The sequence below is a fragment of the Lagopus muta genome, chromosome 2, assembly GCF_023343835.1.
Source record: "Lagopus muta isolate bLagMut1 chromosome 2, bLagMut1 primary, whole genome shotgun sequence".
Lineage (NCBI taxonomy): Eukaryota > Metazoa > Chordata > Aves > Galliformes > Phasianidae > Lagopus > Lagopus muta.
Window position 1 is genome coordinate 99,955,503 of NC_064434.1, and position 11,700 is coordinate 99,967,202.

An 11,700-nucleotide genomic window follows, 5' to 3' on the forward strand; every position below is an offset into this window, starting at 1 on the left:
TGAAATACAGCTTTGCAGCCTTGCGGGAGGCTGCAACAAACCCTGGGCAATTGGCAAAGTTAGCTCTAGAATGCACACTGAGGGATGTGCTGAGATGTCTGCCCATTGCTCCTCATATTTCCCAAGGGAATGACGCCAAGCTCAGCTGCTGGCTGTAAGATTTATCTTAGTGGCTGCTTGTTTCCATTACTCCTACAACATCTTCTCAAATGCTTGGGGATGTTGGCCTTTGCAGTGGTTTTTAGGGAGGGGCAGCCAGGCATGCTTGGGCTACTCTACATCAGGCTTCGCGGGATGTTTTGGCTGATGGATGAGTAACATTTTTTGGGAACTTGGGAGGCTGATCCCAAATATGTTGCTGTCCCAGAAATGGCAGGGGAAAACACGTTTAAGATCTGTTTGCTTTACTTTTTTTTCACCCAGACAATAATCCCCCACGTATTCCCAGGTTGTTTATATTTAGATAAGGCTGTGCAGCATCCTGTGAAAGGAAAATGACACACATCTGCCCCTCCAGGGGCAAGACAGCGTGGAACAAGTAGACCTGACTGAAGCAAAGCACAGCCATCATATAAACTGATGTCACTGATGCTGGGGGTGTATCAAACACAGAATCCCCATCGCTGGGCTGGTCTGTAGGGTGGGAAGCTCTCTCACACTTGACTGTGCAGCGGGGTGAAACTATGGGATGCTTTGCACTCCCCCTGTTATATGATGCCACCCTCCTGGAAACCAAATGCATACTTGAAATGTCTTTGTGGGAGCTTTGTGGGAGCAGCCCACTGTTGCTAGGCACAAGCAGGAAAGTTATTAAAACAAAACTTTTTTTTTATTATTATTTTTTAAACTACTCAGAGAGTAATTGCAGAGCCTTTTGCTTGTCAAGGGAGAGGTTATGCGAGGAGAAAAATGCATCATCCAGAGGCCCCACAGCCCCTCCATAGCTGGGATGTCTTAAGGGATAGGAATATTCTTGGCACGGGGGGGGAGGAAGGCAAATACTGCTCCATCATTGCCTGGCTCAGCATCGCCCAGGAAGCTGTGCTGGGTTCAGCTTGGGGCAGGAGCTTTGGTAAAGCGTCAGAAGCTTCAGCTGCATCCAGCATCCTCCTGCCTGATCTCAACATGGGACAAGAATGTTTTCCTTGCTATTTCTTTTGTTTTTTAAAATTTCCTCTGGGTTATTTTTATCAAAAAGTGAAGAAAGGAGAAACTTCTCTTCCTATTGTTTTTTTTTACTATTATTACTATCATTTGGGAAGAAGGAAGAGGGGAAGTGATTTTCCTCTCTCATTCAAAGCTAGCATATGCAGCCAAAAATTACTGCCTCCTCTCATTATTTGTTTGATAGGTCCTAACTGTCTGTAAATTGGGGATTTCAGTGGACAGTCAGACTTTTAGATGCCCATCTCCGGATATTCGTAAGCCACAGCTTGTAGGGGCTGCCAGGGTCCCCAGGAGCTGCTAGTCCTCGTCCACTGCTTTCCTGGGAAGCTGTTGTTGGTCAGAAATAGAGACAGGATCCAGGGCCTTTTGTGTGACCTCATAGCATTCATTGCTTTGATTTGAATGTGATTTCTTGCTGGTGTAATCAATGCAGTATTCAGTTCTTAGGTGACTGTGATAACGTTTGGTGCGATTGCATTTGTCTCCCTGCAGGTGCTGAAGTGCATTTCATCTACAATTCTCCCAACGGGCTTTGGACAGGAAGCTGTTTCTCATTACTCTGCAGCACCACGGATCCTAAAGGCAAAGAAGTCTGAGTCTGAAAAAGCCCAAGGTGTGCTTATAAGCAGCGATCTGGTGCTCCATGTGCCTGGTGTTGTGCATTCAAAGGCGGGCAATGAACCATAGAATATGCTGGGGTGGAAGGGATTTGCAAGGGTTGTGGGCACATCCTGGGGCTGTGAGCACTGCCACAAGAGAAACAGCTATGACAAACCTTCCGTTGCGATTTTCACTTTATTCATGAAAGCAATGCAGTGGCAACTCTGCTATAGCAGCATTACCTCTCCCTTGGTGCTATTTAAATCAACCCTTCTAATTTTTGTAGTGGGAAAACCTGTTTTTAGAAAGCAGAACAGCAGCTGCAGGCTCAGTGGCAATGAGCTGGGTCAGCATGGGGGTCAGCTCTGTGGGTTTTTGTGTCATCATTTTGTGGAGAAGTGACGGGTTTCCATCAGTGTGCAACTTCCCACAGCAGCAGGATGCTTCCTCCTGTTTTGAAGGCTCGGATTTTCTCTGCGAGTGGATTCAGTTGAGAGAACTGAGATGTAATTTTCCTGTTCTCAGGGAAAAACTATGAAAATGTCCCCTATATGCCACGAGGGAACTAAAAATGTGGTTTTGATGGAAATAGAAACAGCAGGGTAGGGGAAGAGTAGGCAAATCTGTGCTCACGGCGCAGCACCGGTTGTCACTGTGTGGGAGAGCAAAAGCCCACATTGGTGCTGTTTGCAGGCTGGATATTAGGAAGAGCTTCTCCAGAAGAGCAGTGAGGCATTGGCACAGGGAGGAGGTGGCACAGTGAGGCATTGGCACATGGAGATGTTCAGGAACCATGGGGATATGGCAGTGAGGGACATGGTCAGTGGGCACGGTGGGGTTGGGTTGGTGGTTGGGCATGACAATCTCATTGGTCTTTTCCAACCTTAATGGTTCTATGATTCTCCTGCGCTGCAGGAGCTGTGCCAAGCTGCCAGCTGAGTTTCCCTGCACACTTCACAGGGTTTAGTTTTTCCAGGGCATTTCACAAAGCAGAAGAAGTACAGGAGAGTGGGAGCTGTCATGGGGAGTGGGAAGAGTGGGAGGGATTTCTTTTTTCTAGACCTTATGTTTATCTGCTCCTTGATGATCCAGCTCAAAGGGCAAGGATGTACCTCCTCCAAGCCTGAGGAATTTGCTGTTTTTTTGCAAACATATACCTGGGAAGGATGCAAAGCCAAATGCCACTACTAAAAATATTTAGGCAAAACAGAGATTTTCCAAAACAGAGTTCCGGAAATGCTAAATTTGGTTGTATTTTATCTGGAGAGTAGGGGGTACAACAGCTTTATATATATATTTTTTCCCCTAAGGCAAAGCAGGAACAATGTCAATGCTGAGCACTGTTGATCCTGTCCTCTCTGCTGCTGCACTTTGAAGAGCCATCAATAACCCCTCAGCCACAGCTTCCCAAGGAGGTGGCCCCACAGAAAAACAGGAATCCCTTATCGGGCGGCAGGAAATTCTATTTTTATGTGGAGTTCAGAATAAAAATAAGAAGGAAAGATACACACAGGACTTGTGGGCTAAAATTAAACCCTTGTCTTCTCCCCTGCTTCTCTCCATATGGAGAAATCAGTGATGTATGCCAAGAAGGAGCTCACGGTGCTTGGAGGGGATTGCCCTGCTCATCTCTCCTTTGTGGATTAATTAAAGCACCTTGAATCTCTGCTATGGCCATGCTATACACCTCGGGCAAGCAAGACGTTTTTTTCCTCATCTTAATCACATGGTTCCCACCATATGAGCAGCCTGAACCCAGAGCCAGCCTTCCAAGTATTTCTGTGACCAGGTGCTCCAATATTTCACTAACCACAAGAATGAATGGATGCATCTTTAGAGTCTATCTTGTCCAAGTGCCCACCACTGACAGCTTTAGTTCTGCAGCAGACAGACCAGCATATCAGGGTGAGGTCTGGGTTTTAAGCACTTTCTTACCCAGTTCAGCATGACCCATAGCAATGATGTGAGCCCTGAGCCACAATTAACAAATCTGTTTCCTTTCATGAGTCCAACACTGACAAGCGTTCCTCCAGACCAAACCAGGCCAGGCCACACATGCAGCACTGCAGATGCATATGCAGTGAGCATAGTGACAGTGCTGCATGTCCCACAGGCACCTCCACTAGCGATGGGCATCCCTGGTGGCATCATGTCAGGAGGCAGCTAGGCCATTGCAGGTTTATCTACAGTGGCTCTATGGGATTGGGACCTGGGGCTGAAAGACTTCTTGCTTGGCTTGCAAAAATAGATCCAGAAAAGTCACCCAGAAGAACAAAAGCATAGGATAAACATCTGATTGGCCATGCTGCTGGTTTTCATGTGTTCACGTCTATGCTTTAGGAACATGTTCAATCCACTACTCTCCTGGGAAAAGTCCCTGCAAATGGGAAACAGGACAGCTTCTGAGGTCATCTGGGGGCTTGTTGCTCTACCAGGGAGTTTCCAGCTGTGTGTAACCAGCTGCCTGGGGGCAGAAAAAGGCTTTGGCAGAAACCCACAGCTTGCTTTATCAGTACGTGGTCAGGAATGTGCATTTTAAGATTTGCACCACAGCATGTTTTGTTGACAGCCTAGAAAAGTAAGAAATGACCAAATAGCAGAGAGGAATGTAGATGTCATTCAGCCAGGTGTGTACAGGTTGGGGGCCCTGGAGCTCCCCAGGAACGTGCACATGGAGCTTGGGAGGGCCTGGCTTTGCTTGCCTGGTACTGCCAGCAGCTCTATCCTTGCAAAGCCTTTACACAACTCTTCTGATGCGCTCCTTCTGAGAAGGAAAAAGCAAAAGTTCCTCCATGCACAAAGACCAGGAAGCACTGTGTTCTGCAGTGAAGCTTTGCTCTGAGTCTTTGGTTACAAAAGATCCTAGCCTTACTCAGGGAAGGAAAACATAGGCCAAGCACAATGCTTAATGGGGCAGCCCAACTATGTGAGACCCTACAACTACCAGTCAGTGACCTGGCTTACCAAGTAAGAATTAAATTGTGCTGGGCAAGCCTATGTGCGAATAACTGTGTGAGGCTGACACACAGGGGAATATGAAAACAAAAAATGCAAGTCTAAGGTCTCTGCTATATTGTGCAAGTTCTTCCTGCTTCTGCTCTTTACAGTAAGATAAGGTGGTGAAACTTGGTTTAAAGAAGTGATGCAAAACCATGTCTGGCTTGCTTTTGAAAAAGCACTGATCAGAAGTGTTCTTCCCCTGTAGGGCATAGTCTCTTTCAAATTTCACATTTGAAAATTAGCTTGCTTATGCATAATTTTTTTTTTTCCTTTGCAAAACATCTCCTTTCAGTTTTGCCTACATGAAATCAGTTTCAGGCTGCTTCTGGGCCTAGAGGGGCTGGGAGGGAAGTTCTGCCTTTGCTTTCTGAGGGGCAGAGGACATGGGCTGCAGGACAAGCTACTCTTACATCCTTTCCTAGAATGGGCTGAATTGCAAGCTGATTATTTTAATGAGATGACTTTAGGGGATTAAATGTTAAAATCCAGGATGTGAATCTACTAATCCAAGGGGGGTATTATTTATCAGTACTTGATAACGAACCAAAGGTATGTAAAATTTTTCCTTTCTTCTGGGGATAAGTGAGGTTTGTGTGTCCATTTAACAGAGGTGGGTCAGGGGCTGAGTCCTCCACCAAAAGCACCTTGGGCAGGTCAGAATGGGAAGGGTTCAGCTTCAATATGTTTCTGTCCCCAGCTATGGACAGAGCTGGGTATGTCTCTATGCTGAGGCAGCATAAAAGTGAAGCATGTGAGGAGACAGACCAGGACAGGACTTGTGGTGTGTGCAGAAGCCAACCCAGCATCCTCAAGCAGCGATGGATTCGAGCCATGCCTCCTTCCCAAGTAGGCATGCTTGTTGTTTTGGACTTGGTCCCTTCTTCTCTTTCAGAAGAACAGAATATTTTGCAACACAACTCATTTGGAGGTGGAAATCTGATGGCCCTTTCTTTTCAGAGATGCTTGAGAGAGTTCATTTTCATTAAGAAAAAAAAAAAAACTGCACAAAAAAAACCCCAAAAAAAAACCACAAAAAGAATTCAAAACAGGAAACTCTTATCAGCTTGCCAGGAAGCTCTATTGCTCTGTGGAAGTGTTACTGGACGGTCATTGCTACATTCAGTAGCTGTTTGGGAGTAATTTATGGCTTTCTTATGGGCGTCAAATCTTCCATGCAAGCAGGGGAGAGGCCCTAAAGCTGGAAAGGGTAGTGGTAGGAGAAGGAGGGTGGAGGGGAAATACCAGGGAACAGGATTTGTATTATCTCACTCCATATATTTACAATGATAAGAACTTCATTGTTTTCTGTAGTAAATTATGATCCTGGGTTTGTTCTTTATTCAGATCAGGAAACAACAAACCAAAGTCTTAACCAAGAAAAAAAAAAAATAGCAAAGAAAAAGAGCTTAATCTTCAGTGGCTTTTGTTACTCAGCAGAAGTAATCAAGGGAGTCGGTGTGATAGGTGACTTCTTGGAAGGATAATTTCTAACTAATTACCCTATGAACTGGTGTGTTCCTATGCCAAATGTCTCTGTGTGTAAAGCTATATTCAACCAGTAAAACCTGTCAGAGGGGCTTGGCTGGCTCTTTTTCATGCCCCATTTCTGGTGCGTCCATTGCTTGTGGAGGGCTTGCTCACACCCACAGAGGACGCACTTAAGAACTGTCTTTGGATTAAAGAAAAAAGCATTCTGCAGTGTAGTAAAATGCATCTGATTACTCAGTGCGTGTGTTTTACTAAATAGATCTGGAGCTTACAGTGCAGCTCTGTCAGATGGCCGCGTTGAGCAGCGCTGGCTCCTTGCCCAGAATTTGCTTTTTTTTTTCTCCTCTGGTGCATCTGTTTGAGTATCTGTGGGTGGCTGTCATCCCTGCAGCCGTGTGACGTTACGGCAGTCCTCAGCACGGAGATATCTGGTGTCCAGTCAGCTGCGTTGGGCACGCACAGTGCAGAAAGGAAGCGTGATGCTACTGCCGGGTTATCGTCTTCATAGCGCTGACTGAAGCACTTGTTTGCTTATCTTTTGTTTCTGCTGGCAAATCTCTTTTTAAAAAATAAATAAAATGGAACTTTTGCCTAGAAATCTGAGCTTACGGATGCTTGAGTGGAAAAGAATTATTTCAGGCAAGCACTGCTTCACACCTCTCCTTCTCCCCCATCCCTACGTGCCATTTCTGGTGAAACAGCAGATGGTCCTCATGCAAGTAAAGTGCTTTGTGCACCATTGGCTTGGCAACAGTGGGGCTGGTTCAATCCTGCAACAGGTAATGTGAATGCAATTGGAAAGCCAGATGTGCTTATGAGCTTTCAATCTGAGTCCCCTTTTGGAAAAGGTTTTGGAAGAAATGCAAAGATAAAATGATTCCCTTTTTAAAAGGGTGGGCTTAAACCCAGAGCTCTGTGCAAAGACGTGAACACGCCGCTGTTCAGCACTTCTGGAAGATGAGGCAGTTTTGTGATCACTTGAAGCCTTTGGTTAAGCATAGTTGGAGCAATGATATCAAGAGGTATAATGAAACACCTGTACTTACATGTAAATCCATTATGTCCTCTTTGTATGCACTCATCTCTAATAGGGTATTTAGAGAAATTTCTATAAAACACAGTAAACAGTCAGTGGCCTTTTTATACTTCTTGGACTGCATTCAGGCTTTGCACTTGGACTTAAGTAGGAAGTAAACAGCTTTTTGCTGTGGCTTTAAGAATCCTCTTTCTCCCCTTGTACCTTACAATTTTTTCTCTGGCTCTGTCCAGAGCCTTCTCTGTCTCCTAACCTCTCCCCTTTTGGGTATGTAGTTGAATACAAAGGTTGCAATATGCTATGTATTTTGCATGCTTGTCTCTGGTGAGCTGATAAGAGCAGCCTATCTGTTTCTCCAGTAAGACAGCCACTGGCTCTGTCTTGCTGAAGTCACAGTGGTCAGAGGACAGCTGTGGAGTGAGCCTAGCTGGATGTCCCCAGCAGGTCCTGCTGTGGGGCAACACTGACCTAGCTGTGCATTGGCTCAGATGGTGCCTGATACTGATTATCTGAAGTTCCTCAAGAATAATTAAGGCTGTAAGTTAATTGGCATGTCTGGTAGCTTAATTTCAAGTCTCTATCCAGGGTGGCAGAGTCTTGTTCGTTTGTTTAGATGGAGAGGAGCAATGGGCTCAGAACAGGTTGAGCTAGCCCTGAAAATGTGGGAAGCAGAACTGATAGCTGGAAGAAAGTAGTGAAAAGCTGTCAGTCTGCCTTTGTTTGTGTAAAATAAATTGAATGAGTGAGGCACGCTATCAGAAATAGATAATTAGAAATATTTGTGACCTTGGATGATCCTTTAGAGGGGTGGGATGAGAGGGTGGCTGGAAAGGGCAGTGTGTCCTCATTTGTCACATTAGCAGTTTATCATTTCCTGGCTTACTTACGTTGCTCATGAAGAAGATGTTTGTGTTTCCTGCTGGGTGGGGGACAGACAGCAGATGCAGGATGGCCAGATTGACTCTCTATGGAAGCATGAGCTGCTTCCACAAAGCTCTGCTTGCACCAAGCCTGCACAAGTGTTGCAGTTTGCCTGATTTCCATCAGGTTTCTGTCCTGTCCACTCATCCCCCCTACAAATGATTGATCCCTTTATGCCTTTGGCAGTTCTTTCCCAGAGCTGGGTTATGAGCAACTTTTGCTGTGTTGTTTCTAGGGTACTGACAGGGATTGGCTTTCTACTGGGAGGGAGCACGGGACAAAAGTCCATCATTTCTGTCTCAAAAGGTCTCTGTGGTTGTGCAGGGTCCATGGAGGGCTTCCCCAGCTCCCCTGTGGGAGTAGGATGGTAGAATGTCCTGAAGAGATGCATTGCTATGAACAACCACAAGCACAGGTTGTGACTACTACTTCCAGAGCTGGGAAACTGGGAAACTGACAGGTAGAGAAATACTGCCAAGATTGAGATAATGTAGTGCTTTGAGGTTGAATTGAAATGTAGAGAGTAGAAGGGGAGGGAAAAGCTGTTCAGGCACAGGATTTGCCTGTCCACAGGCAGCACATGATCTCTACTCTCTTCTGCTCATGTGTTCTAAGATCTGACCACGCATCCTTCCCAGCATCTTCTCTCAGACAGGGGACACAGATTGTAAGACTGGAGAATTGCTGCAGGCAAAGAACTGGAGTGATTGAATCAGCAGAGTTTGAAGACAAGCGCTGCGAGCAAACCTCACTGGCCCTGTTCCTGTGAGGTGTTCACTGGGGAGAAAAAAACAAGTACCATAAAAGTTTCATAGTTGAACAGGCAGCTGTAGGCCATGTATTGTGGCCGTTGAGACAAATGGCCCATGACTATGGCCTAGTTACCATGGGTCTGGATGCCTACAAGACATTCAACTGCTTTTGTTGTGTAGCATTGCTGTTTCTGATGGGTGCAGCTGGCAAGATAGAGAGCGTGTATGGCTTAGTCAGTAAATGATTACTGGTCAAGTGTGTACTGCCTGCCATAGGCCTTGGGCTGAAGCAGGTTGTAAATGGGAGAAAAAAATAAAATGGGGCCCAACGTATCATCAGTGTTTGAGCTACGGCACCGGTGACTGCAGATGGGACCCTGGGAAGCACATGGCCATTTTTGTGGTTTAGTTTGAAGAGTGATTTATTGGAAGAAAGGATGCCCACCAGCCTCCTTGTAGCCTTTGGAAGGATGATTCACCAAATATGTTATTAATTGAAGAACTAATCTTCCTTGTGGCAAATAGGCTGAGTTTCCTAGTTTGCAAGAGGTTTGTTCCGTGCTAGAACTGGATCATTGGGTGCTAGTTATTTTTTATGGATGTTTAGACTGCTTAATGATCCTTCTAGATGTACACAGGAATTAACTCTTGATTGCTACATGAAATAAATCTTCACTTAGGGACTGGGTCCTTCTGTCCAGTCAGAACAACTGCTTTTGGGAATTTAACACACTGCTGCCAGCTGAGACTCCAGTCGCTCTCCTTTGGTACAAATCAGAGATGCTCATGCTGGTTGATAAAGAAACCTTAAAGATGGCTGGATATGAATTCTGATGCTCATTGACACAGTGTGTAACATGTTGGTTTGCCACTGAAAACTTCAACAGCTTGTACAGTGTTTATGCTCCTGACTGGCAGAGGAAGCAGCGGGTGTGCCACGGTGAATGTGAGCTGTACTGCTTGGGCCTTCCTCCCCTTCGGGCAGTGAAGGACTGTTCCAAATCAGGTTGTCCCACCTTAAATACCGACTTTGTTACTCTATCTGCATTGCCTGAGGGAGCTGGAAAGCTACACAGTAATTGACTTGCATGCATTAGCCTTGAACTTAGCAAGTGGTGTTTCTAAACCAAGGCTTGTTTACTTCAGTCTGTGCGAGGGGAGTGAAGAGGGAAGGGCTTCTGTGCACAAGGAAGGAAAGTGGGGGGGAAAATCTATGTTGTAAAACACCACAAAAGCAGCTTGGATGTTATTGTAGTCAAGCTGCTGCTCTGGAATAACAGTGCTGTTCTCCTTGGGTGTTTACAAACACGCACCTCAAGCTTTTAAGGATGTGAGGACTTAGGCAAGCCTAAGAAGAGGTCAGTCAGTCACATTCCTTAATTTGAATGTACGAGGAGTCACCTATACCCGCTTTCTGCAGCCTACCCCATAAGGGGAACACTGAAATAACCCCACAGGAGGAAGTTACCATTGATAACATTGATGCAAGACATGTAGCACGTTCTTAGACAAAATCTGGAGAAGCTCCTCTCCAGTTCTTGCTGGGCGTTGTCAAAACATCATTCTATGGAAGGTCAAATTGTTTGTAACTGTGTGTTCCCCAACCAAAGGTCGTCATATGGATAAAGCATTAAGGAATAATGAGACTAAGTTAAAAGAACAGTTTCCAGACATGAATCTGAATGTCATTGTTGTATGATGTTTACATCAGAACTTCTGATGATGGAAAAACTGATTCTACCTTTTTGTTCGATTCAAAATCCCTCTGAATTCCAACATGCTGGCTACATTCCAGCACACAGAGGTAATTGCTTCTTGCTAAACTGCACCCCTCCCTAAATTTTATTCAGGGAACTTAGTGTAACTACTGCCTTCCGCTCACACAAGTGGCTGCATACTGCTGTTGATCCAAACTCTTGGCATTATCTGCAGTGGAGGACTTCATTTTAATGGAGCCCACTTATTATCCCTTACACCATGTAGGTTCAGATATTTTTATTAAAAAAAATAAAATCCTTCCCAATAAGAGGGAAGACAAAGTACACTTCCTAACAAGATACAATGGATTTTTTTTAATCTGAAGATGGGAAGAGAGAGACATGAGAACATCAGAAGAGTGATACCTGTGTATTCATGTGATACAATCTACCACCCACACCCAATAGCAAATGAATAGGTTCCTCTGTGTAATTTCCTGGGGAAACCTGATTCAGTGACTGAGAAATGCTCCAAAGAAAAGAACTGCTATTGATATACGATGTTTTTCAGGAGCATGGTTCCACAAACTGGCAAAGAGAACATTCCCAAGGTGTGGTGAAAAGCCCACGTAGCTGGGGTTACCCAAATAGTCATGACCCCAAATAAGAAAAAGATGAGGGGAGTGATGGCAGCAGCAGCTGCTTTCTTAGAGAAAGAAACAGAGAAATACGTTGCTTTTGATGGCCATACTGAAGACTTCTAATTTTTATATGGAGAAACTCAGGATGCTTATGTTTCCTCTCATTTCCTGGAGCACTTAATAAGAGTGAAATATGCTGCATGAACTTGTCTGAATACGGAACTGTATGTAAACTGCCTCTCTGGAAACAGAGCCTTTCAAGTTGCTGTCTTGATCCCTCCTGTAAGAATTGTTCCTTCTCCTGCATGGCTGTTGAATCACAAAGCAATCATCTAGTCACTGTTTGTCACTAAAATGCTTTCACTGGTTTTCCCCTTCAACACCGGGGAAGTTCCGCT